At 36.5% G+C, this 24,980-nt stretch overlaps 1 long non-coding RNA gene and 1 pseudogene across 3 annotated transcripts in view; one reads left to right on the plus strand and one right to left on the minus strand.

Annotated features, from left to right (window-relative positions):
• LOC118148394 (uncharacterized) overlaps positions 1-24,980 on the minus strand; it is a 114,258-nt gene that overhangs the window by 84,498 nt on the left and 4,780 nt on the right. Inside the window, exons 1-2 of one of the 2 annotated variants that reach the window (XR_004735204.3) lie at positions 22,040-22,208; positions 20,480-20,568 (exon numbers count right to left, since the gene is read on the minus strand). This is a non-coding gene — a long non-coding RNA (uncharacterized LOC118148394). Of the gene's footprint in view, positions 1-20,479; positions 20,569-22,039; positions 22,209-24,980 lie in introns of those variants that run through there. The other variant, XR_013528271.1, reaches the window with a different exon arrangement.
• On the plus strand, positions 9,683-11,778 carry LOC100389301 (X-ray repair cross-complementing protein 6 pseudogene; annotated as a pseudogene). The gene has a single exon (XR_013528270.1). The product of XR_013528270.1 is annotated as an X-ray repair cross-complementing protein 6 pseudogene (transcript).

Below are 24,980 nucleotides of genomic sequence, written 5' to 3' on the forward strand. Positions count from 1 at the left end.
GAAATTACCATTTACATATACACATATATATGTATACCCACATATATAATTATAAAGATTGATTGCAATGTATGTTTATGCTCATGATGACTGCTCAAAAACTGGGAGTAAAGAATCAACTTTTGACACAAACTTAAAATCTGAATTTGTATCTACAAAAGTTTTAGCATATTATTTATTGCATATGATTAGGATTCAAATCTTTTTAGCAATTTATTCATACAAATTTACAAAAAAGCTCTTCTGATTTTACTTTAAGGACTTACATTTACAATCTTTACTAACTAACTCATTAATAGATCCTGGCATTTTTTTTTTATAATTACACATTTAGAGTAATAATAAAAATAATAGATTAATATTACCGGACACCAAGCACTTTCACTAATCTTTTTAATTGTATACATTAATCCTGTCTGGTAGATTACTGCTATTATATTCATATAACATAGGCTCATCTGCCTGTATATCTTTTCAGTTTTGCCTGTTAAGTAGCATTCAGTTTTACTGCCTGAAAAAATTTTGTAATTCTTATCCTCTAGTATTTCTGAAAAAGGTGAGAGTAAGGTGGCTGTTGGTGAGAGGCCTCTTGTGCTTCACAATTCCTGTTTATGCTAAATTTCCTCTCTCTTATTTTTTCTCACAAAAGATGATTGTATTTTAACCTCCACCTTACTTAATTCCTTGATGAAACCCCCTTACAAGGCAGTTGTGTGTAGCCAGTTTTAACTAAGGGTGCCAGAGAGGCTAAAGAGAGACTTTTTACAAGAATTGCAAATAGGAGGGCAGAGTAAGATGACAGAATACAAGTCAACATTGTTGATTTCTCTCTGGAATACCAAATTTTAACAACAATCTGCACAGAGAAAAGAACCAAGACAAAACCCAAAAATTGGGTACCAGCCAAGCCACAGGGGTAGAGCACCCAGCAGGCTCTTGGGGTTCCCAAGTCCAGGTCTAGGCTCCTGGACAGCATTTCTAGAACGGTCTGGGGTCAGAGGGGAAGCCACTGCCCTGAAGGGTGAGTCCTGGCCTGGTAACATTCACCTCAAGCTGACAGAAGAGCCCTTGGGCTTTAAGTAAACATCAGTGATGTCCTGAAAGAACCCCCTGTGGACCAGTGGTGGTAGTTACCACAAGGAGAGGCTCCTTTGTTGGTGGAAAAGAAAAGGAAGAGCAGGAAGGACTTTGTATTGTGGGATGAGAGCCAGCTTGGCCACAGTAGAATAGAACATCAAGTAAATTGCTGAGACTTTGGACTCCAATTTCTAGGTCCAAGATAGCATCTTTGGTCATATCTGAGGCTTAAGGGAGCTCGCTGCCCTGAAGGGAAGGGCCAGAATAAGACCCAGTGCTGTGCCAGCTTTAGGTCTGACCCAGTGCTTTCCCATCAGTGGTGGTCATGGGGTTATGCGCACACACACACACATACACACACACACACACACACACACACACACGGGGGAAGAGAGAGAGAGAGAGAGAGAGAGACAGAGAGAGAGAGAGAGAGAGTGTGTGTGTGTGTGTGTGTGTGTGTGTGTGTGTGTGTGTGTGTTTAAGTTTGGGAGAGTGTAGGAAGAAGGAAAAGCATCTCTGCCTGGTAATCCAGAGAATTCTTCCAAATCTTATCCCAAACCACCAAGGCAGAACTTCTATGAGTCTGCAAAACAACAGCATTATTAGGTTTAAGGCCCAAGTTACTTTGAATACTTAGAAAGTCTTCACAAAATAAATCCCAAACAAGCCCATACTACAAAAAAATATATATTTCTTCAATGCCCAGACACTGAAGAAAATCCAGAGCATGAACACCACTCAGGAAATGACCTCACCTAATGAAATAAATAAGGCACCAGGAACCAATTCTAGAGAAAGAGAGATGTATGATCTTTCAGAGAATTCAAAATAGATGTTTTGAGGAAATTCAAAGAAATTCAAGATAACACAGAGAAGAAATTAAGAATCCATCAATGAATTTAACAAATAGATCAAAAGAATCATGCAGAAACTCTAGAGTAGAAAAATTCAATTAGCATTCTGGAGAATGCATGAGTCTCTTAATAGCAAAATTGATCAGGTAGAAGAAAGAACTAGTGAAATTAAAGACAGACTATTTGAAAACAGATAGTCAGAAGACACAAAAGAAAAAGTACATAAAATGGAGCATGCTTACAAGATCTAGTAAATAGCACCAAAAGTATAAATCTAAGAGTCACTCATCTTAAAAAAGGATGTAGAGAAAGAGATAGGGGTATAAAGTTTATTCAAAAGGATAGTATCAGAAAACTTTCCAAACTAGAGAATGATATCAACCTTCAAGTACAAAAACATTATGGAACACTAAGCAGATTTAACCCAAAAAATACTACCTCAAGGCATTTGACAATCAAATTTCCAAATATTAAGGATAACTAAAGAATTCTAAAAGCAGCAAGAGAAAAGAAACAAAGAAAATACAATGCAGCTCCAATACTCTGGAAACCTTACAGGCCAAGAGAGAGTGAAATAACATATTTAATTTGCTGAAGGAAACAAACTTTTACCTTTTACCCTAGAATAGTATACCCAGTGAAAATATCCTCCAAATATGAAGGCAAAATAAAGACCTTCCTAGATAAATAGAAGCTGAGGGATGGTTTTATTGGCACCAGACTTTTTCTACAAGAAGTGCTAAGGGGAATTTTTCAATCTGAAAGAAAAGAATGTTAATGAGCAAGAAGAAATCATCTGAAGGGACAAAATTCACTAGCAACAGTAAGCACACAGAAAAACACAGACTAGCATAACACTTTAAATGGCAGTTGTGTAAACCACTTTTGTCTTAAGTACAAAGATTAAATAATGAAACTATCCAAATAATAACTACAACAACTTTTTAAGTTATAGATAGGACAATAAGAAATAAAGAGAAACAACAACATTAAGCAGTGGGGGACAAAATTAAAGTGTAGACTTTTTATCAGTTTTCACTGAGTATGTGTGTTTGATTGTTGATGCAATCAGTGTTAAAGTGGTATCAGTTTAAAATAATGGGTTATAAGATTCCATTTGCAAACCTCATGGTAACCTCAAATCAAGAAACATAAAACAGATACAAAATAATAAAAAGTAAGAAATTAAAAGATACTAATAGGGAAAATCTCCTTCACTAAAAAGAAGACAAAAAAGAAGGAAGAGAAGACCACAAAATAACCAGGAAACAAATAAAATGGCAGGAGTTAGTCCCTACTTATGAATAATAGCATTGATTACAATAAAAGCTCCAATCAAATGAAATGGAGTGGCTGAATGGATGAAAAACAAGACCCAATGATCCACTGTCTATAAGAAACACACTCCATCTGTAAAGATACACATAGACTGAAAATAAAGGAATGGAAAAAGATATTCCATGCTGATTGCAGCAGGGGTCTGTCTCGAGCAGCCATTGTGAAGATGCCTGCTGCAGAAGACATCGAGGCTACTCTGCAGAGCTGGTGCTTGTATAACTCATTCTGCCTGAATGTGGGACAAGAACTCGGGACCTACTGAATGGCAGAACTGAAAGAGCTGTAACACAAACAGAGCTGAAACAGGCTTCTCCCACCCACTCACCATGTTGTGGGTGAGGAAAAGGAGAGAAGAGCTGCAGTTTTTCAGAGAGCCCAGACCTGTGGGCTCCCTGAGCTGGGGCTGTGACACCATTTTTGGGGCTCTACAGAGCTGCCCACCTACCACAGTAGCCAGTGTGCCTGGCTGTGTGCTGTGGCCAGATCCTGTGCTCACTTTTACACATACCCCTTGCTGCTCCATGCCTAGCTTGCTCTTGGCAGTTGCAGTATCCAAGCCAGTAGAGCAAGTCATGTGCAGCCTACCAGGCCAAATAGGGAGAACAAGCCCAGAAGGTACAAGGAATAATCAAGCAGAAGGTGCTGCTGGCTACAGAGGTTGTCAGCTGGTGAAGCAGCACTCCAAATATCCCATGACAATGTCAGTTGAAACCAAAAAAGAGAAAGAGTAGCTACATTTATTTCAAAGTAGTTTTCAAAACAAAATTTTAAGAAGAGAAAAAGATTATTATTTAATGTTAAAGAGATCAATGCAGCAAGATGATAAAACAGTTACGAATATATACATATCTACCCAACACTGGAGCACCCAGACATAGATAAAGCAAATAACATTAGACCTAGAGAGAGAGAGATTCCAATACAATAATAGCTGGAGACTTCAATCCCCCTACTTTCAGCATTGAAAAAATCTCCCAGACAAAAAAATTAGCAAAGAAACTTCAGATTTAATTATATAATTACCTAAGAGATATTTACAGAATATCTTATCCAATGGCTGTGTAATACACATTATTTTCCTCAGCATGTAGCTCATTCTCAAGGGTAGATCATAAAGCAAGTATTAAAACATTTCAAACAAGTATTAAAACATTCAAAAAATTGAAGTAGTAACAAGCATCTTCTCTGACCATGAAAAAAATCTAAAAATTCATAAAAGGAATTTTAAAAACTAAACAAATAAATAGCAATTAAAGAACATGCAAATAACCAGTTGATCAATGAATAAATAAAAGAGTAATTTAAAAATTTCTTGTAATAAATGTTAATAGAAACACAACATACCAACTTCTATGGGATAGAGCAAAAGAAGTACTAAGAGGTAAGCTTATAAACTAAGAGGTAAGTTTATAGCTATAAGTGCCTACACAAAGAAAGTAGAAAAACATCAAATAAACAACCTAATGATGCATTGTAAGGAACCACAAAAGCAAGAGCAAAACACCCAAAATTAGTAGAAGAAAAGAAACAATAATGAGCAAAGCAGAAGTTTGGAATGAAGAAAACAATACAAAAAAATCTAATGAAACAAAGAATTGTGTATTTTGAAAAGATAAACATAATTGGTCAAACATAATTGACCAACTTCTAACTAGACTAAGAAAAAAAAAATGGAGAACACCCAAATAAATAAAATTATGAAAGAGAATGGAGACATTATAACAGAGATCACAAAAATTGAAAGTATAATTTTTGGCTACTATGAGCAACTATATGTCAATAAATAAGAATATTTAAAAGAAAAGAATACAATTCTAGACACATAAAACCAAGCAAGATTGAATCAGAAAGAAATCTGAAACATGGGGCAGTAAAGAAAAGCCCAGGACCTGATGACTTCACTGCTGAAATCTACCAAACATTTAAAGAAGAAATAACAACAATTATACTCAAACTGTTCAAAAAAATAGATTACTTCCAAACTCATTCTATGAGGCCAATATTACCCTGTCTGATGTTGATCAGACAAAGATATATCACAAAAGAGAAAACTGCAGGCCAATACCTCTGATAAATGTTGATGCAAAAATTCCCAAAAATACTATCAAACCAATTTCAACAATACATAAAAAAGATCATTTATGATGACCAAGTGTGATTTATCCCTGGGATGCAAGGATGGTTCAACATACACAAATCAATCAATGTAATACATTATATTAACAAGAACAATATTAAAATTGTATTATCATTTCAATTGATGCTAAAAAATCTTTTGTAGTTCAATGCTTCTTCATGATAAAACTTTTGAAAAGCTGTTTATAGTAAGAACATACCTAACTATAATAAAAGCCATATACGACAGAGAAACAACTAGTATCACACTGAATGGGTGAAAAATAAAAGCTCTTCCACTTACATCTAGAGCATGACAAGGATGCCTACATTCACCACTGTTATTCAACATAGTACTAGAAGTCCTAACTAGAATGATCAGACAAAAGAAAGATATAAAGGGCATCCATCTTGGAAAGGAATAAGTCAAATTATTCTTGTTTGCAGATTATATAATCTTACATTTGGAAAAACATAAAGACTTCACCAAAAACTATTAGAACTGATAAATAAATTCAGTAAGGTTGCAAGATACAAAATGAACACACACAACTCAGTAGTATTTCTATATGCCAAGAGTGAACAAGCTGAAGAAAGAAAGAAAAAAGTAATCCCATATATTATAGCCACAACAAAATTAAATACATAAAAATTTACTTAACTAAAAAGTGAAAGCTCTCTGGGATGGAAAATAAATAACACTGATGTACGAAATTGAAAAAAGACATTAAAAAGGAAATATATTCAATGTTCATGGATTAGAAAAATCAATATTATTAAAATGTCCATACCACCCAAAGCAATCTACAGATTCAAAGTAATACCCATCAAAATATCAATGACATTCTTCAGAGAAGTAAAAAAAAAATTAAAATTTGTATGGAACCACAAAAGACCCAGAACAGCCAAAGCTATTCTAAGCCAAAAGAAGAAAACTAAAGCAATACTATCTGACTTCAAATTATCCTATAAAGCTATGTAAACAAAATAGCATGGTACTGGCATAAAAGCAAACACAGACCAAGGGAACAGAATAGAGAACCCAGAAACAAATTCACACACCTACAGTAAACTCATTTTTGACAAAGGAGCCTAGATCATACATGGGGGAAAAGATAGTATCCTCAATAAATGGTGCCAGTAAAACTAGATACCTGCATGCAGAAGAATAAAGTTAGACACCTATCTCCTGCTATGTACAAAAATAAAGTCAAAATGAATTAAAGACCCAAACGTAAGACCTCAAACTATGAAACTGCTATAAGAAAACACTGGAGAATATCTCAGGACATTAGTCTGGGCAAAATTTCTTAAATAATAACCCAAAAGCAAAAATAATCAAAGCAAAAATGGTATTATATTGAGTTAAAAAGCTTCTGGAAAGCCAAAAAAAGAAAAAAAACCCAAAAAAGTGATGGAATAGATCACAGAATGGGAGAAAATGTTTGAAAAACTACCTGTCTGATAAGGGATTAATAAACAGAACATATAAAGAGCTCAAACAACTATATGGGAAAAAATTAACAATTAATTAAAAATGGGCAAAGGATCTGAATGGACATTTCTCAAAATAAGACTTACAAATAGCAAACAGGTATATAAAAAGCTCAACATCACTAATTGTTAGAGAAATGCAGATCAAAGCTACAATGTGGTATTATTTTACCACAATTAAAATGGCTTTTATCCAAAAGTGAGGCAATAATAAATTCTGGAGAGGATAAGAAGGAAAGGGAACACTCATACACTGTTGGTGGGAATGTAAGTTAGTAAAACTACTGTGAAGAACAGTTTGGAGGTTCCTCAAAAAAATTAAAAATAGAGCTACCTTATAATCCAGCAGTCCTACTGTTTGGTATACACCCAAAAGAAAGGAAATCAGTATATCAAAGAGATACCTGTACTCTCATGTTTGTTGCAGAACTGTTTGCAACAGCTAAGATTTGAAAGCAACCCAAGTGCCCATCAACAGATGAATTTATAAAGAAAATGTGGTAATGGCCTTTATGCATAAGGGAGTACTATTCAGCCATAAAACGAATGACATCCTGTCATTTGCAACAACGTGGATAGAACTAGAGTACATCATGTTAAATGCAATAAGCCAGGGACAGAAGGACAAATGTTGGATGTTCTCACTTATTTGTGAAATCTGAAAATCAAAACAGTTGAAGTCAGAAAGATAAGGATAAAAGCACAGTTACCAGAGGCTGAGAAGGGTAGTGCTGGGGTGGAGAGGAACTGGGAATGGTTAATGGGTACACAAAAAAGGGGTTAGAAAAAATAAGCAACACCTGCTATTTGATAGCACAACAGGGTGAATATTGTCAACAACAATTTAGTTATAAATTTAAAAATAACTAGAACAGTATGACTGGTGATATGGTTTGGCTGTGTACCTATCCAAATCTCATCTTTAATTGTACCTCTCATAATTCTCAAATGTTGTGGGAGGGACCTGCTGGGAGTTAACTGAATGATGAGGGTGGTTCCCTCACACTATTCTCCTGGTAGTGGATAAGTCTCACATGATCTGATGGTTTATTAAAAGGTTTTCCCTTTCACTTGGCTCTCATTCTGTCTTGCCTGTGGCCATGTAAGTAAGATGTGCTTTTTGTCTTCTGCTATGACTGTTGGGAACTGGAAAAAAGGTGACTCTTGCTTTGTTTAAGCAAAAAGACTGGTGGCATTTTGCCTCTAACCTAGAGATTTGTGAAACTTTAAACTTTAGGCTGATGATTTAGGGTATCTGGCAGAAGAAATTTCTAAGCAGCAATGTATTCAAGAGGCGATTTGGCTGCTATTAAATGCATTAAGTTTTTAAAAAGAAACAGAGCATAAAAGTTCAGAAAATTTGCTGCCTGATAATGTGATAGAAAAGAAAAACCAATTTTCTGAGGAGAAACTCAAGCTGGCAGCACAAATTTGAATAAGTAACAAGGAAACAATTACTAATTACCAAGACAATGGAGAAAATATCTCCAGAGTATATCTGAGACTTTTGTGGCAGCCCCTTCTATTAACACTCTTGGATGCCTAATAGGGAAATTCGGATTCATGGGCTGGTCCTGGGGACTCCTGCTTTGTGCAGTCTCAGGACTTGGTGTCTCATCTCAGCTGTGGCTAAAAGGGGCCAAGATACGGCTCAAGCTGTGGCTTCTTAAGGCACAAGCCCCAAGCCTTGGCAGCTTCCAGGTGGTGTTGAGCCTGTGGGTGCACAGAAGTCAAAAATTGAGGTTTTAGAACCTCTGCCTAGATTTCAGATGATGTATACAAATGCATGAATGTCCAGGCAGAAGTTAGCTGCAGGGATGGGGCCCTCATGGAAAACCTCTGCTAGGGCAATGAAGGTATATGTGAAGTCAAAGCCCACACACAGAGTCCCTACTAGGGCACTACCTAGTGGAGCTCTAAGAAGAGGGCCACCATCTTCCAGATCCCAGAATTGTAGATCCACTGATAGCTTGCACTGTGCACCTGGAAAAGCCACAAACACTTGACACCAGCCTGTGAAAGCAGCTGGGAGAGAGGCTATATCCTGCAAACCCACAGAGATGAAGCTGCTCAAGACCATGAAAATTCACTTCTTGCATCATTGTGACCTGTATATGAGACAGGAGTCAAAGAAGATCATTTTGGAGCTTTACGATTTGATTGCCCCACTGGATTTCTGACTTGCATGGGGCCTGTTGCTGTGTTGTGGCCAATTTTACCCATTTGAAATGGCTGTATTTGCCCAATTCTTATACCCTCATTGTATCTAGGAAGTAACTAACTTTCTTTTGATTTTACAGGCTCATAGGCAAAATGAGACATGGGACTGTGGACTTCTGCATTAATGTTGAATTGAGAGTTAAGATTTTGTGGAACTGTTGGGAAGGTATGATTGGTTTAAAATGTGAAGACATGAGATTTGGAAGGGGCCAGAAGAAGAAAGATATATTTTGGTTGTGTCCCTACTCAAATCTCATCTTGAAATGTAGCTCCCACAGTTCTCACATGTTGTGGGAGAGACCTGGTGGAACATAATTGATTCATGGGGGTGGTTTTCTCCATATTGTTCTCATGGTATTGAATAAGTTTCATGAGATCTGATAGTTTTATAAGGGGCTTCCCTTTTCATTTGCCTCTCATTATCTCTTGTCTGCCTTTGTGTAAGATGTGTCTTTGCCTTCTGGCATGATTGTGAGGCTGCCCCAGTACATGGAACTGTGAATCCATTAAACTTCCTTGTCTTTATAAATTACCCAATCTCGGAGAGAGAACTGGGCCCGCGCCTGCGTGCATTCTCGTCTTTTGTCCAAGTTGGTCGCTTCCCTGCGCCAGAGTGAGCAGTAGCCAACATGTCAGGGTGGGAGTCCTATTACAAAACTGAGGGCGATGAAGAAGCAGAAGAACAGGAAGAGGAGAACCTTGAAGCAAGTGGAGACTACAAATATTCAGGAAGAGATAGTTTGATTTTTTTGGTTGATGCTTCCAGGGCTATGTTTGAATCTCAAAGTGAAGATGAGTTGACTCCTTTTGACATGAGCATCCAGTGTATCCAAAGTGTGTACATCAATAAGATCATAAGCAGTGATCGAGATCTCTTGGCAGTGGTGTTCTATGGTACTGTGAAAGACAAAAATTCAGTGAATTTTAAAAATATTTACGTCTTACAGGAGTTGGATAATCCAGGTGCAAAACGAATTCTAGAGCTTGACCAGTTTAAGGGGCAGCAGGGACAGAAATGCTTCCAAGAGCTGATGGGCCACGGATCTGACTACTCACTCAGTGAAGTGCTGTGGGTCTGTGCCAACCTCTTTAGTGATGTCCAGTTCAAGATAAGTCATAAGAGGATCATGCTTTTCACCAATGAAGACAACCCCCATGGCAATGACAGTGCCAAAGCCAGCCGGGCCAGGACCAAAGCCGGTGATCTCCGAGATACAGGAATCTTCCTTGACTTGATGCACCTGAAGAAACCTGGGGGCTTTGACATATCATTGTTCTACAGAGATATTATCAGCATAGCAGAGGATGAGGACCTCAGGGTTCACTTTGAGGAATCCAGCAAGCTAGAAGACCTGTTGCGGAAGGTTCGCGCCAAGGAGACCAGGAAGCGAGCACTTAGCAGGTTAAAGCTGAAGCTCAACAAAGATATAGTGATCTCTGTCGGCATTTATAATCTGGTCCAGAAGGCTCTCAAGCCTCCTCCAATAAAGCTCTATCGAGAAACAAATGAACCAGTGAAAACTAAGACCCGGACATTTAATACAAGTACAGGTGGTTTGCTTCTGCCTAGCGATACCAAGAGGTCGCAGATCTACGGAAGTTGTCAGATTATACTGGAGAAAGAGGAAATAGAAGAGCTAAAACGATTTGATGATCCAGGTTTGATGCTCATGGGCTTCAAGCCCGTGGTAATGTTGAAGAAGCACCATTACCTGAGACCCTCCCTGTTCGTGTACCCAGAGGAGTCTCTGGTGATTGGGAGCTCAACCCTGTTCAGTGCTCTGCTCATCAAGTGTCTGGAGAAGGAGGTCGCAGCACTGTGCAGATATACACCCCGGAGGAACATCCCCCCTTATTTTGTGGCTTTGGTGTCCCAGGATGAGGAGTTGGACGACCAGAAAATTCAGGTCACTCCTCCAGGCTTTCAGCTGGTCTTTTTACCATTTGCTGATGATAAAAGGAAGATGCCCTTTACTAAAAAGATCATGGCAACTCCAGAGCAGGTGGACAAGATGAAGGCTATTGTTGAGAAGCTCTGCTTCACATACAGAAGTGACAGTTTTGAGAACCCCGTGCTGCAGCAACACTTCAGGAACCTGGAGGCCTTGGCCTTGGATTTGATGGAGCCTGAACAAGCAGTGGACCTGACATTGCCCAAGGTTGAAGCAATGAATAAAAGACTGGGTTCCCTGGTGGATGAATTTAACGAGCTTGTTTACCCACCAGATTACAATCCTGAAGGGAAAGTTACCAAGAGAAAACACGATAATGAAGGTTCTGGAAGCAAAAGGCCCAAGGTGGAGTATTCAGAAGAAGAGCTGAAGACCCACATCAGCAAGGGCACACTGGGCAAGTTCACTGTGCCCATGCTGAAAGAGGCTTGCCGGGCATATGGGCTGAAGAGTGGGCTGAAGAAGCAGGAGCTGCTGGAAGCCCTCACCAAGCACTTCCAGGACTGACCAGAGGCCGCGCACCCAGCCGTCCTTCCACAGTGTGGCCAGGCTGCCTGGCCTTGTTCTCAACCAGTTAAAATGTGTTTCTCCTGAGCTAGAAAGAGTCTACCTGACAGAAGTCGAGGGACTCTATGTTTTTGAGGCTTTCTGTTGCCATGGTGATGGTGTAGCCCTCCCACTTTGCTGTTCCTTACTTTACTGCCTGAATAAAGAGCCCTAAGTTTGTACTAAAAAAAAAAAAAAAAAAAAAAAAAAATTACCCAATCTCAGTTATGGTTTTATCAGCAGCATGAGAATGAATAATACAACTGACTTATTTGAAACACAAAGTATCAATGCTTGAGGGGATGATTACTCAATTTTCCATGAACTGATTATAATGCATTTCATACCTGTACCAAAATATCTCATGTACCTCATAAATATATAGACTATTTACCAACAAAAGCAAAAGTTTTAAAATTAAAAAAAAAGGAATCACAAATAATTTATAACTGAGTGATAGATATACTTGTTCTCAAAGTCCTTTTTTTCTCCCTGCCATCACCAATTTTTCATAGACCACTGGTCTTTTTAGACTCCATGCTCCTATCAGGGATCTGGTACTTCTCACTATTGCTCTCTAAGTTGACTATTTTTCTTCGTTCTTTCCATTAGCTATCCTCTGCCAAATGCACCAAATACCTCTTATTTTGCTATGGGAAAGAAATTTCCTTTTGATTGACTCTTTCCAAGCTCTTCCCATATTAGGACCTGAATTTTAAGTATCCAAAGTCTAGATGATATATTAAGATCATTTATACAATATAACAAATTTCTTACTCAGAAATGCTGACATCTGCCTATAATTATTTTGCTTTTGCTTAGGTTTTACAATGATAAAATTACATAGCAAGTAAATGGTAAAGCTGAGATTTGAATCCAGGCACTTTTCCATACTTAGTGGCTACACTATAGAAATATTCATTTTTGGTTCTCATCCTTGTGAGCCTTATCTTGAGAGCTAATCTTGTTGCTTTATGTCATACAAAAGCTGTGTAAATGTTCTCCTCAGCTTGACCAAATTTCAGACAGATTTCTTCCTGACTCTAGGCCCCTGACCTCACTTTTTAAAGAATATTTACATTACAAAACTTTCTATTGTATATTTTTTCTCTGTCCCTTGCCACTTTCATGACCCAGGATCTTCTTTCTCAAGGAAGTGGGAGTTGCCACTTTAAAATGTCATCAACAAAATGAATCTCCCAGTTTCTGTGGGAGCATAGGAACCTAACATAGATACGTGACAGCAAACACAGATAGCCTAGTCATGTTGGCCAATTGCCCCCATAACATCTTCCAGTAATTTTTCACTTGCTCATTCTAATGCTTAAAAATCTCTCATTGTGGCTGGGCATGGTGGCTCAAGCCTGTAATCCCAGCACTTTGGGAGGCCAAGGCGGGTGGATCACGAGGTCAAGAGATCGAGACCATCCTGGTCAAGAGATCGAGAACATCCTGGTCAACATGGTGAAACCCCGTCTCTACTAAAAATACAAAAATTAGCTGGGCATGGTGGCACGTACCTGTAATACCAGCTACTCAGGAGGCTGAGGCAGGAGAATTGGCTGAACCCAGGAGGCGGAGCTTGCAGTGAGCCAAGATCGCACCATTGCACTCCAGCCTGGGTAACAAGAGTAAAACTCCTTCTCAAAAGAAAAAAAAAAAACAAAAAAAACCTCTCATTGTTTCTGTGGAGTTGAGTTCAATCTTTTTCCCCTCTAGCAACAATCTTCAATGAAGTCTTCCTTGCCCACTTAACTCACACAATTAAAAAAAAAAATTTTTTTATTTCTCATGCTCAAATATCTCCACACTACTGAATAATGGGAGGTGCATATCTGGTGTTAAAAACGCTTTTGAATGCTCTGTTCCTAGCAAATTGTACTGCAGTTGTAAAAATGTCCTAGCCATTAACCAGTCAAAGCTGCTCTCCCAATCCTAATGTGGAAAGGCGACATTCTGAGGACTTTTTTAAAATGGCAGAATGTGTCTTCCTACATCACAAAATGTCATTAGTAAGACATGGGTGAGGACAAACGCTCCTGCTTTTTTAAAAAGAGGATAAACATGAATGATTCATAGATTATTTCACAAACTGCTGACACTGTTACCAAGTTGTTTTTATTGAGTTCTCAAGTAATTCATGCTGCCTTTACCAAGTATAATATTTAGACGTTTTTCCTAAAATGAAGTCTTTTATCTAATATGGTAAATTAACATTTACAAGGTATTCTATACTTTAGATTCTTTTAGATAAGGGCACTGAATGGTTCTACATTTTGGCTTCTTTCAGATAAAGCTCCTAAGTGCTTTCTTTATAACGCAAAACATTTTAAAACAATCTCTATTATTCAGACAGTTTTGAGATGGCTGCTGACAGCAATAACGGAGACAAAACAAACTACTTTCCTATTCTTTTGAAATAGAATCTATTTCTGGGGTCCTGTTTTCTGTGTGAAATAAAGCTATCAATCCATCAGTTTATCCATATGTGTTTTTCTTTTCAGCACCAGTGTCAGGCAATAGAAATTCAAGCTTCCGTTAATGTTTTCTTTAGTAAAACCTTTGTCTACCTGCAGTGCTAATCCTTAGTTTTAAATTCAGGATGAGATCTATTTTATTTTGTATTAGTTTCCTACCATCTCTCTTCTCTCCTATTTTTATTTTAACAATGTGATGGAAAAATGTAACTAATCCCGTTATGACAGCATGTTTTAATATCTACTTAGTTTCTATCAGACTCTTTTAAAGTATGTTTCACAGCAGTCTTGTTTAATTTCTGGAATCTATTATGGCTCCCTCTAACCCCCCAAACCCTAATTAGTGAAAACCTAAATATCAGAATGTTATGCACAATCTAGCTTATCCAGTATGTGTGTCTATGTGTGTGCATGGCTAGTTTTATGTGTAACTGGTAATCCATAGAGCAATATACACATACATAGATATTCATATTTTCATATAAAGTTTTATGCATAAATTGGCTTTTATGAATCATTATTTGAGAATCCTTAAATTTTTTTTAAATATGAAACTGAATTATTTGATAAAATATATCTGATTAATTTTCAGTGTTTTGAAGTATTCAAAGTTTAAAGTATACTTTTGAAGTCATTTCATTTTCATTAATAAAATGTGATGTGCTGATATTGTAATTTTTAATATATCTTATGCTGTGTTGGGCACTTTATCAGAAACTAAAATTTCAAAGATAAATAAAACATGTTTTAGGCCAAGCGCGGTGGCTTACGCCTGTAATCCCAGCACTTTGGGAGGCCAAGGCGGGTGGATCACAAGGTCAAGAGATCGAGACCATCCTGGTCAACATGGTGAAACCCCGTCTCTACTAAAAAAAATACAAAAAATTAGCTGGGCATGGTGGCGCGTGCCTGTAATCCCAGCTACTCGGGAGGCTGAGGCAGGAGAATTGCCTGAACCCAGCAGGCGGAGGTTGCGGTGAGCCGAGATCACGCCATTGCACTCTAGCTTGGGTAACGAGAGCAAAACTCCGTCTTAAAAAAAAGAAAAAAAACATGTTTTAACAAAAGAGGTCTAATGGCAGTTGTTCTCCACCCTGTCTGTATGTTAGCATCATACAGGGAGCTTAAAAACCACTCTGGGTCCCACCACAGAAGATAGTGACTGGCTTAATTTTAAAACTTCCCAAATTAAAGTGTATTCATTAAAACTCATGATCTTACAGCCTATAAGACGAGACTGAACTACACATGGGCAGACATTTAACATTATGTGGTAGGAATGTTAGATAGAATTACACAGGGATTGTGGAGATGGAGGGAGGTCAGTGAAAGCCACAGGAGTTTTTCTCTTTTCTTTTTTTGTAAGACTGGGGTGGGAAGAGTAGTAACATGATTCTTGAGCTGAGTTCTGAAGGCAAAGCTTTTCGAGTAGTGGAGGAAGTGGATAGAAATGTGAAGAACAGAGGAATGAAATTCAGATGGAGGAACTATAAACAAAAGGAGTCATGTAGCAACCTCGTGTGAAAAAACTACTTATGGTTTACTGCTTTAGAACTCTTAGGTGTACATTTGGGTGTGTCCAACTTGGGAGTGGAGTGAGGGAGATAATGGGGAGTCCTCAAGATGTATAATACTTTAAATGAATATTCAAATTCACATTGACAAGGAGAGAAGTAGGATAAAAGAATGAAGTCAAAAAGCCACTCACTTTTGAGAATTGCATAGAGAGACCAGTTACATAATCTTAAGCTGTCCTGGTAGTGGTCATCAAGAAAATAAAATATACTATGTCTTGATTATTGTTACATATGGAAATATTGCATTTGTAATGACTTGGAAAAATTGCTTTTAAAAAAGCCAAGATATGTAGAAATAAAAATAAACATCTTCCTTGCTAATTTGATTGTCTTATTCCAGAAGAAGGCTAAAAAGTGTTAACTCTCCTAGCAAATAAAGCCCATTTATGGGGGGCATGTAATGTTCCAAATATTCCCTCTCAATCAATTTTGGTCTATAAGGCTGAGTCATATGTTTTGGCCAAAGTGTTACAATGGAACCCGATATAGCTGCTTGTTGCTCATAAGTGAACTCAAGAGACAAGAGTTTATTTAGGAGTTGGCAACCCAAGAGGTTGACAGAATAGTGTAACAAAGGCCATCTCTGGCTCCTAGGGCTGGCTGAAGGGATTTTAAAGAGAAAGGACCTTCAGAAACTATGTGCAGGTCAGCATGTCTTGTACTGATGATTATCTTGAGTAGTGGGCCATCTGGTGGTCTGGTTGGTCTCATCTAGACTACAAGAGGATGGTAGATTAATGCTTAACTTTGCATTTTGAGAAGGCATTTTGCAACTTTGCCCAGGGAGGAGTGCAATGGCATTCAGCTCATTGCAACCTCCACCCCTCAGGTTCAAGCAATTCTTCTGCCTCGGACTCCCGAGTAGTTGGGATTACAGGCATGTACCACCACGCCTAGCTAATTTTGTATTTTTAGTAGAGATGGGGCTTCTCCATGTTGATTAGGCTGGTCTCGAAATCCCAACCTCAGGTGGCCTACCTGCCTCAGCCTCCCGAAATGCTGGGATTACAGGTGTGAGCCACCATGCCCAACTGCAACTTTGGTTCTATCTCGGGTTCCTTCCTGAAGTTTTTAAGCAAGCACAAATATTAGGCATTGAAAGAGAAAGAATGATAATTTACTTCTAAAATGAGTGACTGCTTCAGTTACAAATTGCTCACTGCCAATTTTTACATCCATTTCTATGAAAATGGAGCAAGTCTATTCTGGCTACTTCCTGCTGAATGGGGGCTCCACTGGGGACATAGAAATGAAACCATTTGGCCAGGCAGTGACCTGATGTTCAGGACTTTGTTTATTTTCAGGTCTTTAGAAATTGATCTCCTAGTTGAAAAAGATGTTGGGCTACATATGTGGCTTGAGTGGTCCTGATAGAAACAACTCATAAAGATAAATTAATTTAGTCCTTAGAGTCTTAATATATTTTGCCATTGCTAGATTTCTTTAAGTATTAGTAGATTCTCACACCAGTGCAGAAGCTTGGAATAACCAACCATGTAATTTTAGAGAGAATCAATTTTTACCTATTTTGAGGAGCCATTTTGATTTACAACAGGGCAATTGACAGTACCTTATCTTGAGTCAAATAGTTTTTTTGACATACATAGGTATTTTTTTTTTAAGAGTACAGTTTATCTTTTTAGTTTTTTCCACCATTATGGTCTCCAAGATGATAATTTAAAGCTTGCAGGAAGGGGTGAGTTACAGCTTTTCCTGACATTATTGCAGGGGATATATTAGTATTAACTCCAAAATACATGAACCCTGTGTCAATAAGAAAGTCAATAAGTTTGTTCCCCATTATCAGTTATATTTGGATCTCCTGTGAGAATATAATGGTATGTTGATTAAATATACATATTTAACATGTTATAGGAGGAGCTATGAATATTTATTAAGGTGGTCCTGACAGATGTATATTGAACAAATACGCATGTAACAAACCACTCATGTGCACCTTGGGGTTGAGACTTATAATTTAACCATGTTACAATTAGGTCCTATATGTTAAAGGTTCTTTTCAGGACACAAAAGCACACAAGTACACAATTTCTGTAAACTGCCAAAACTAATCCGTGGTCAATGATCTCAGGAGAAAGTTATTGGAATCAGTCTCTCGTTCAATCAAAGTTGTAGTTATGACTGGTGGCACAGGAGCTGGGGGTCATTCAACATCTAGTGGACCTTCAGATTGTTTTAATACGCTTATCTCAAGGCCAGCGCTTGTTTAGCTGCTAGAGAAAACTAACAATCCTGTGACAGAACACAGCATATTCTCTAAGCATAGGGGTGTGTGCCTTGACCTTTGCCTGGTGTAGCCTTAGGCTCTGTTTATAATTTGGTATCATTGTCACAGAGTCTGCTGTCAGTCTCATGATCTCTATGTAAATGTTAATGTGGGTCACTTATGTCTAAACCATAAAAGGGAAGGAGTATAATGAAGAGTGTCTGATCTCCCATTTCACCGTGGTTGGTAACAGTTTTTAAGGTTTTCTTTCCTGAGGTTTCCCTGGCTAAGAAAGTTTTCATTTAGTTGGTGAGGGGCTTAGATTTTTATTCTTTATTTTATATTCCCTCTTTTTTGGTAAAGACATGCCAGAGGCAGTATTGGTGGCTAAGTTTTATTTTATTCCCAATGGATGCTGGGATGATGTGGCTACCCACCCGGAGTTCCTCATGTTACATGGTGGGACTTCTATGGCCAAGGGACTTAGAGTCAAAGATTGAGAACCAATTAACCATTCTGAGCCAGATGGGGATAGAAGGGGTAGGTGCTAATTAATACTTGGCCCCTTTCAAATAACTGAAGAGTCAGAAAACAAAACCTAAAAAAGCAGGATAACAAAGTTGCCTTGTCTATAAGTCTTATGTATTGAGTCATTAGCCATTTAGGCACCTGTGTATCTGTCTCTGATTTGGAGGGTCTGAACTAGTTTTATCCCTCAGAACAAGCCCTTACAATATCAAACACCAACCTCTTCCATGCTAGTTCCTGGGCTTAGACTTCTTTAGTTTTAGCAGCAGTACCTTGGCAATGCAAAACAGATTGGCCCACTGGATTTAACAGTTTTCAAATTCTGAACTTATTAGGTAGAGAGAGAAAGGTAATCTATGTTGTTATATTCAATTTTGTAAGCTATAAATAGTTAAAAGAAAATAGGTTTTACTGTCTCTGGAAAAATATAAAGAATTAGCTATGTTTATCTTATTTTGAGGATGTTTGTCAAAGATGTTAAAAGGTCCAAAATATTTGATGAAAATGGAATCATAGGCCAATGAAATACAGTTATTCATTTAACCAATAGTAATAATCAAAAAACTTTAAAAAATCAATACAGAAAGTTATATGGATATAAAACCCTTAACTCTTTTAAAGTTGTTTTCCTAAGAATTAAAAAAAAAACCTGATAAGACAACACAGGAATTATCTTAATAGCTTGTAAAATCTTTGTTTCTTAGGCCAGTTATTAAAAAGAAAAAAAAAGAAAACCTTCTGCAGTGTGATTGCTTCTCCTTTGGAAAGCTCATTTAGATAACCTGGAAACCAAATCTGATGAAAAAAAGTGCTTATGTTTCATCAGACGCAGGAAGAATATGTTCAAGGTTATGAGTATAGCAGGGGAATATATAATTCTTAGTAACAATATGAGAAGTATCCTACTTAAATTGAAAATATAGACATGTAAAGAAAAGCTAAGAGTACAGAATCAAGTTATTCACAGGAAAAAAATATTGTTTTTCTAGATCTTCAAAGTAAAACTTTTCAGCATCAGACCACAATAGTTAGAGCCAGAGAAAAAAATTTATAGAAGCTGACGAAAAAGTTGGAGAGAATTATCGAGGAAAGAAAAGGCTGAAAGAAGCAAGACACAGTAAAGGTTGAACTTTTGAGATATCAATCTGAGAAATTTTCAAAAGAAACAGGTAATGTAATTAAAAATGAAGCCTTTTATAATTCCATTAAGACTATTCATTAATCAATATCTTAAGAAAACCTTAATATAGGAAATCAGTTTTAGAAAGAATATTATAATGTTTCACTTTTAATTATAGCTAAATTAATGACACAAAATTCTTTTTATATTTTTTTCACAAACCTTTTAACAATTTACACAGATTATTTACAACATGCTTGAAATTTCTGAGTTATCCTATACTACTTCTTTCCTAAATAAGTAGTCATTTTACTTTAGGACAAAAATTCACCATATATAAGATCTTTTCTCATACCATATTATTCTCTGTTTTTTATGATCTTTCTTACCAAAAGTGCATCTTGATATTCATAACTTTCCTGACACCTCTGTCTTTTACTTAATAGTTCCTTTCTACATTATTTCATAAATAACTTTTAAGCATCTTCTAAATAACATAAAATTACTGATAAGAATACAATAAGAACACAACCAACAGAATTATATATTAACTAGAATTCTTATTCTCAATGATCTTAAATTTTAGTGAAAATTTTCTATCTTTAGAAAGAAAGAAATGCTGACCTATCTCAGATGTTAGCATTTTATAGATAAAACTACTCCACAATTTTGAGAAACATATTTTCCCATATCGTAAAACTTTCTTTTTTTAAATATATGAAAACATTTGTTTATTTATTTTTTATTGTACTTTAGATTCTGGGGTACATGTGCAGATCATGCAGGATTGTTTCATAGGTACATACATGGCAATGTGGTTTGTTGCCTCCATCCCCCCGTCACCTATATCTGGCATTTCTCCCCATGTCATTCCTACCCAACCCCCCCCACCCTCCCCCTGCTGTCCCTCTTCTGCCCCCTGACAACAGACCCCAGTTCGTGATGCTCCCCTACCTGTGTCCATGTGTTCTCATTGTTCAACACCCGCCTATGAGATCCATAAAACTTTCTTAATTGGAAATGACCAGACATCCAATGAGCATCTAGAATTAAATTCAGAATAATTTTAAAATCTTAAATTACACAAAACTTTTACCTACAACCATTTCTCCCATTTATATGTACTCAATTTTTTCATTTTTAACAGTTTATCTAGGTTACTTCTGAAAATTGAGATAATGGTATTGGACAAAGTTAATCATCATTTAAGATTATTTCCTTGTTAACCATCCTTAAAGCCTGTAAACATCAGGTGTTCACCTAAGTAAGAATCTTAAACTCATGGATATTTTGCCAATAACTCAGAAAATTCTGCTTTTTTCATTGAACCAACAATTTTAAATTAGTTTTATTTGCCAAAAAAACTCACACAAGCAAAGGCTATTCTGTTTTTGGTTGAGTTAATAGTATTATAATCTTTATGCCAAACTCTAAAACCTATAAATATCTAGCAAAAGTAAATATAAATTAATTGGTAAACTCACACAAAAATCTATGTTGACAATTCTAAAGACACATTTTTATTTTACTAATAATTTTAAAACCATTTTTATTTACTAAAGATTACTGATTTCATACAAACTTGAAAAGCATTTGGACCTACTTAATTTATGAGTATTCATTTATTTATAATCCAATTTGGTAGCATTGCAGGCACAACACACAATATACTACATGTATATATACATAAACATATTTAAGCATTATATATAAACGAAAGTGAAGATCCGGTAGCTTTTACATCAGAGCTAGCCATGAGACAGCAGTACAAATTCACCAGCCTACTAAAGATAGCTGGATCCAAATTATTTTTGACAAAATTGAAACCGGTCCACATGTCTAACCCTGTTTTCCCTTATAGGTAACCTAATGTAGGCTGTGGACTGAAATTTTGGAGAAAGCAGTTTTCATGACAGTTTAATTTTTTTTAATCTCTTTTACCTTCTTTCTTTTAGGTTTTAAATGAATTTTCATTGTCTATATTTTAGCTCGAATGGGCCGGGCTATGCAAGGAAAACAAAATCTCCGAGTATCCTTGAATCAATATTAACATAAACAGTGAGTTGTATCTCAGCACAAGTAACTTAATAACAGCAGATTCAAAGCAGACAGAAAAGAAAAGAGAAAAATAGAGAGCTTTGGAAGACCCCACTTAACTCTATAGCTGCAGGTTAACCATTTAAGCTCTAAATTTTTCTTATAGTAATGCACCCATTAGTTTAAAAAGGCACACAAAAATGAGCCATAATATGCAACCAGCTGGAGTCCAAGAAAACCTGGCATAACTTTGAACATTTTCATATTTTTAAACAAGTAAAACCTAATAAACACACAGAAACCAAAACAATGTAGCACTCCCAAACTAATTCCCGAAAAAGAAATCAGAGAAATATCTTTTAGAATCTTCTATCACGACAAATGATATCACAAACAACCTGGGCTTGGTCCAAATGGCATAGAAAGCTTAAATAGCAAAAACAGAGGATTTCTAGTGTGCACACTAGTTTGACTTACCCAGTCTTGGAGGCTGTCAGCTCTTCAGATACTGCTGTTCCTTGCATCAACTGAGAATCACAGGCAGCAGAGGCCATGCAAAGAGAAATCCTCAAGGAAAGTGTTTTTGTCAGCTGCTAGGTGTTCTTAGAATCCTAGCTAGAGGGTTAGCTAGCCGTGAGCAACTGACACTCAGAGTGGTTGTTACCCTGCCTGGTAGTGTGAATGGGTAAGTCCTGGCACACTTCCATGTTCTATTGCTCCATCCATTGGAAATCAGGCAGGTTGGACATCCCTAGACACACATCCCACATTGGATGCCAGGAATTTTCACTGAATCTAGGTTCCACTTCTTGCCATTTGAAAACTAAATTCAAGAGACAAGAGTTGGTGCAAGAAAGAAAAAGTAGGTTTATTGAGGAACTGGCAACCAGAGGAAATGGTAGACTAATGTTACAAAGGCCATCTCTCTTTCCACAGGCTGGTTGAATGGATTTTAAAGGGGAATGGCCTAGAGGAACTACATGCAGGTCAGCATGTCTTGTTCTGATGATTATCTTGAGTGGACCATCTAGTGGTCTGGCTGGTGTAAGCTAGACTGCAATAGCATTGCAGATTAGCTTCTCAGTATTTTCTTCATGGGAGTGTTTTCCAACCTTGGTTTTATCTCAAGGCTGGTTCCAGAAATTTTTAAGCAAGCACAAAGTTAGGCATTGTTAGAGAAAGAATGACTATTCACTTGTAAAAATTAGTGCCTGTTTCATTTACAGTACCACTTTAATTACCCAATAAGGTCAATTAAATCATCATAGATTTTATTGTTACCTTTTCAAAAATGAGGAATGAACATGTGCATTTCTGGATCAGAGTGAGAGACTGTATATGTATTTTTAACTTTCTTACCTCCAGAGATGACAATGAGATGACTTTAATGGAGCAAAAAAAGTTTACATTCACAGTGATGAAGAAAATCAGTCAATGACTAAAGAAATGAGATCAACATTCTTTATATACATGTAAAGAAAACTGAGGAATGGTTGCTAATGAAGTAAGAGCTACAGCCTAGGATAAGTAAGTAGAAAGTTGTAGCCAAGGAGGGTAGCAGATGTGCTTTGTAGATCTTAGGCAGAAGGGTTGGTGTTTAACATACTAACTAAAGAATGGGGATTAAAACAAGGAAATTAATTACAAATTAATAGGTAATATGGTTGACTAGTCACCTCTCTCTATTCTAGACATTTAAAACCACTCACTCATCACTAAAGAAACAGAATGTACTCGTTCATGAGAACTAAGGTAATTAGTGTGGACACAGAAATCTCAGAACATCCTTGTTTTGAGGTCCCAAAGTGTGAAAACCCAATTCTCTTGAGAACAATAACTGATGAGACATGTAAACTATTTAAAAGTCATACTCATTAGGTATTATCTCCCTCTTAGGACTGAAGGTTACCAGATTAAAAAAAAATAGTAGAAAAGAACTTAATATATGCAGGTATACAAGACAGATTTGGTAAGGGAATCAAAACATTACATAATAATTAGAAACATATAATTGAAACAGGAGGTCAAACATCCAACTAATTAGAGCTTGAAGAAGAGAACATAAAGGAAACATAAAGTTTTATTTGAAAATTTTCTTTTTTTCCTCTCTCTTTTTAAATTTTTTTTTTTTTAATTATGATTAAGCATGCCCTGCGCTACAGGATGATGCATTGAGAGCTGCTTCTGTGGACTGCAGTCAAGCTGAAAATTTTCAAAGAAATAAAGTAGGAAATTTCTCAAGTTGAATGACACAATACTTTATATTAAAAAGTCTGGCATGGGGAGAAATGCAAGATATAGGTGAAGGGGAGGAAGGCAGCAAATCAGACTGCCACATGTGTACCTATGCAACAATCTTGCATGGTCTTCACATGTACCCCAAAACCTAAAATGCAATAAAAAAAATCTATGTAGACTAAAGTACCTATTCAGCATATTTGGAACACTGAGAACAGCAAGGCTTAAGAGAAGATTCTAAATTTCTGGAGTGAAAAAGCAAAACAAATCAGAAACAAAACAAATCAACTACAGGGGATAAAAATACTGACTGGCTGCAAAATTTCAGCAACAACAATGAATTTAAAAGAAAGTAGCAAAATACCTTCAAAGTTGCGTACTCTTCCACTGATAATTCTATGACCAGTGAAATTATCAAATGTCAAGATAGAATGAAGTCATTTTTAGGCATTTAAACAATTATAATAATTCTTTATCATTCATTCTAATTTAGTATTTTACTTTAGGATAACTTATAAATAAATAAAAAGAAATAAAAAATTTTAAAAGCAAATAGATTAAATATGTTTCAAAAGAAATTAGTAACTGTAAGAAAAACAAATAAAACTAACACTAAATCATAAAAGTACAATTCCCAATGCTCTAATAATTAATCTTTTAAATACATATAACATGATTAACAAATCCATTTAGAATTTTAAAATCAATTTAAAGCCAAAGAAGAGGACCTAATTTTACTAATTAAATGGAATCAAATTTGACCATATAAAAGTACATGTAGCAAAGTTGAAAGGTAAAATGATAAACAACAAAAGACAATCAGAAGGATAATAAAACCCAAATCCTAATATGATAATGTTTAGAGTCAAGTATACTATATACATACGGTAGAGTAAGAAATAAAAACATGAGCAATATCATTTAAAATTTGCAAAATGAGCTAATAAACCATATAAATTTGGTGTTGTAATTATGCTGATAGTAAAAGATAAAATGAGCTTGACTGAATACATCAAAACAAAAATCCAACTTTATTTATGAAGTTTATAAAGGCACAAGTAGCAACATTAATATATTATTTTAAAATATGGGCATAACTCCCAGTTAAATAATTGAATGTGTGAAGGGATTAGATAAGACAATGTTAGGTTTTGTAGGGAACCAGTTTGGTGTGACAAAG

The sequence above is a fragment of the Callithrix jacchus genome, chromosome 16 (assembly GCF_049354715.1).
Source record: "Callithrix jacchus isolate 240 chromosome 16, calJac240_pri, whole genome shotgun sequence".
Lineage (NCBI taxonomy): Eukaryota > Metazoa > Chordata > Mammalia > Primates > Cebidae > Callithrix > Callithrix jacchus.